We start from the raw sequence: 4,765 nt of genomic DNA on the forward strand, positions 1-4,765 counted from the left end.
AATGCCGAATATTCAGTGTAGCTTAATCGCCATATATATTTTATAAATTACTATATATATATATATATATATATATATATATATATATATATATATATATATTATATATATAGATATATATATATATATATATATAAATATATATATATATATATATAAATATATATATATATATAATACATATTAGATACGCTTGAAGCCAAAAACAACGCATTATTACGAAAATAAACAGATGTTTAGTTTTGTTTGAAATTTATAAATATATTTCGAAATTACACTGCATCCTCAGTATTTCTTTCTTTTTTTTTCTTTTTTGCCATGATGTTGTTGGAGCAGAGAATCAGTTAGTAGAAGTCCATTTGTTGTTTTTCATGGTAGTGTTTTGAAACGTCGGAACGGTACGTTGGTTCCGCGGTATTCACGTTAAATGTGTGTGTTCCTTGAAAAAAGCGTCGATTGAGTTTGAATCAAATAAAATACGTATTAGATACGTTTGAAGCCAAAAACCAACAAATGGACTTCTACTTGCTGATTCTCTGCTCCAACAACATGACCAAAAAAAAAGAAAAGAACGAAATACTGAGGATGAAGTGTAACCTCGAAATATATTTATAAAAACATTATATATATTAAAACATTTTATTTTACATTTTTCCCCATTTTTTTTTTTTTAATACACAGACTGAGTTTCTTTCCATTTCCGATTCCTATCGTATCGGCAGAGCGAGAAAGAGAGAGAAACGCAGAGAGAGAGAGAGACAGACAGACAGACAGACAGACAGACAGACAGATAGAGATTAAATCATCGTATCGGCAGAGATAGAAAAAGAGAGAGATTAAATCATCGTATCGACAGAGAGAGAGAGAGGGAGAGAGAGAGAGAGAGAGAGAGAGAGAGAGAGAGAGAGAGAGAAAGAGAGAGAGAGAGAGAGAGAGAGAGAGAGAGAGAGAGAGAGAGAAAAAAAAAAATAAAACGTCACCGATCGATCTCATTTCATTAACGTGTCATTGCTTGGTTTAAGTAGAATAAAAACAAGAGGTATTTCAATTCAGTTTTCGTGGCGCAGTGGAAAGCTAGCCCGCCTTAAAACCTACTATATATATTCTGTTTAGTTGTATATACGTTAGGAGATCCATAAGGGATACAATCTCGACATCAGAAGTATGAATCTGACTATTTGTGAAATGTAAATATTGTGTTTGAATATGTTTTTTATTCTCCATAGAATTGTCTGAAGAGTTTTCTACATTCAAAAATACAGGGATAACATATTTTTACTGTTTGTTGAAAATTCCTAACGAAACAGATCTGTAATATATACTCTTATGAGAATTTTTTTAAATGGGTGATTTCACCGATTTTGATGAGAATAAAAGTATGGGAGAGTGGAACACTTGTTTATCCTCATTTAATCCCGGACCCAGTCGGATCTCTCTGCTAGTTCAAATATATTACTGCTATTTCAACACGTTCAATGAGGAGCCTGCTGACTTACACATCTCTTTAGAAAATGCAGGAATCAATCCATAAATCGTATACATATATCAAAAGCATTGCTATGATGACTGAAATCATGCATTCATGACCTGAAAGTTTCATCTCTCTGTTGCAGATATTAACGGTGTGAGACTATGAAATCAACCCCTATCATGGATGTATGTCAAAAGCAGAAATGCACCATCGAATTCCTGGCAAATGTGCACTGAAAATGGTGGTGACGATGTATAAAATGGTACTACTCTCGTCTTCGTAGCTCTTCAGCATTTTTGGTTTAAAAAAATAGGAGATTTTACTTTTTGAACGATCTTCGTATGACAAAGCGCGCTCCAGATGATCATGCACAGCCATCGCTCACCACGGCAAAAAGTGCATTGAGAATAGTGATGACTATATAGAAAAACAAATTCTGGGACACAACAGATCACTTATTTTAATGGTACCACTCATGTGTTCATAGTTCTTCAATTTTTTGAGTTAAAAAAATTAGGAGACTTTACTTTTTTGGATGATCCTCATATTTTCGAGACAAATTATTTAGTCAAGTTAAAACCTAGCGTAAGAGATTTTAAGAATAAACTAAGCGAATTCACAAACAATGAAGGAATAATTAACTTGGGGTCTATCAGATTAGATATTAAATATAATTTTATTTATACACTTCTATTATATATATATATATATATATATATATATATATATATATATATATATATATATATATATATATACTCAGCCACATACATTGCTGTTTTGCTATATCACAGCTCATCAGTGCAGCTAAACAAGCAACTATCTCAAGCATGGATCGAAATTCGACCGCCCAAAACGACTGTCCAGGCCTCTAATCGTTACGCTATTTGGCTGCTGCTATACAGATAGTGAATTAACGATGTTTTGACATTGTCCAAACGCCTAAGCTTAATATGCTAATGGCAGTTTGTATATCACTTCCCAATATGCTCAACAAGATAGGGAGCATTATAGTCATCCACAAACATTACTGTTTCATTGAACCACAGCTCATCAGTGCGGCTAGACAAGCAATTACTTCAAGCCAGGATCGAAACTCGGCCGCCTAAACGACAGTTATATATATATATATATATATATATATATATATATATATATATATATATATATATATATATATATATATAAACTGTCGTTACATTAAGAGCCGTCCTCAACTACCGGGCTTGAAACTGTCGGTACCGACTACCGATATAAATGTAAATTCCTGTATATATTATACAAAAAATATATTGCTCTTATTTCGAGAAAGGTTTTTTCCCTAATAATAGAGCACTGTATGGGATTTCTTTTTCTACAAAAAAGTACAAGTATATATATATATATATATATATATATATATATATATATATATATATATATATATATATATATATATATATATATATATAAAATAAAAATCTTGTTATTGAAAATGAATTCAAATTTTCCAAAAGACTTATAAACCTGTAAGGAAGGTATACAAAATTTTAATCATTCGACAAGGAGTACAAATAAACAAGAAACCCCTTATTCCATGGAGTTTCGTAGAATGTAATTCTTCTCACTAGAGGGAAGAAATTTGCAAAACATACAATAAATTTTGCAGGTTAATGCATAAAAGGAAACAAACAATATGAAACCAATCATATTTGCATCAAAATAGTCATTTAACAGTCAGAGACAGTTTATAGGGATTCAATGGGATTAAAAAAGCAAAAAACGGGATAAAGTGAGAAAAAGGATATGGTGCATGTGTGTATTGTGTATATGTATATAAAACAATTGAATAAGAGATTCATTAAAATCAGTAATGCTCAAGAGAAAAATAAATACCATCTTATAACATAGACCTAAAAGTTCTATAAAAAATCACGAAAAATATTTGGTATAGAAAAGAAGTTTTATATCAAATTTAAATTACATTGTGAAACTGATATTTAAGAAATTATTAAATACTAGCTGGCCGCCCGGCGTTGCCCGGTCACATAATATGCTTAAACATGATATTTTAATTTATGCAGATTGTGTATGTATTAATATAAAATCAATTCTCTATTGATTAGGAATAATTTGCCCGGTGGACTAATTTGCAAAAAAAAAAAAAAAAAGAAGAAATAATAATGATAATGTCGTTCATTAAATTCCGTCTATGTTTGTTTACAATATCACGTCAGCTGATATTTGAGCTTGACGATCTTTAACATAGTCTTTTTACAGGGGAATATTTTACGTTACATCTGCCGGTGTACACAAAATATTCTGCCGTAAAAAATCTTTTTTTATTATTATTAATAAGAGAAGAAAGACTATTTATAAGATCGGATTTTTTCGCTTTTCGATACTTATCGGATGAATTTCTGTACAAAACATATCTAAGAACACTGCCAGACATATATAAATTACTTTTGTGTTAAATTTGCAAAGACAGGCCCAGCCGCTTCGAAACCTACAAGGAATGAACACACACACACACACACACACACACACACACACACACAGAGTAACTTTTATAAATTATTAGATAGATCTGCTCCAACTAATGCTGTTTATATATATATATATATTTATTGATTTATCATTCAATTATCTATTAGCTATCGTTGTTATCAGCGACCATAACTCTTATAGTGTATCTTTCTTACGTATCAAAGGGAGCTAACTCTGTCGCCAACTGAAATTTTGAAATACCTTCATATTACAGCTTGTATAATATTGTAAAATTAAAGTCCATATAAATATTAGTATCAATATTTATAAGCCAATCCCAATCAAATAAGAAAAAAAGCTCAATATATGAGATAGAGCAACATTATAAGTGAAAGTGTAGAATTAAATTCAGTAAATAAAAAAAAAAATTACGGCATATTTATTACTTAACAAGAAATACAAATCATGGAATATCGTTTTTTAATTTTGGCTTCTTTTAGGCTTCTCATGCAAGCTTTTTAGTTTTTCAACCTACGTGCCAACTAGTAAAGATTTTCACTCCTTATTAACATTATTTTGCTAAAATCATATTTTCTTCTAGTGATATGAACATTTATTAAAAATCCATGGATTAAGGAAATAACTTGAAAGTTTTGTATTCCTTGTCGAATAATAAATTTGTTGTAATTTTTTTTTAATTCACTGAATTTAATTCCAAAATTTTACATATATGGACCATGCCTACAGAGACACTAGTAGTAGTGAGTTAAGCGACGAGATGTCTGTTCAAATTGCATCTAAATTTTTGCATGTAAGTCCAGTCGG

This window comes from Euprymna scolopes, chromosome 24, assembly GCF_053919585.1.
Source record: "Euprymna scolopes isolate OS-2025 chromosome 24, ASM5391958v1, whole genome shotgun sequence".
NCBI classification, from domain to species: Eukaryota; Metazoa; Mollusca; class Cephalopoda; order Sepiida; family Sepiolidae; genus Euprymna; species Euprymna scolopes.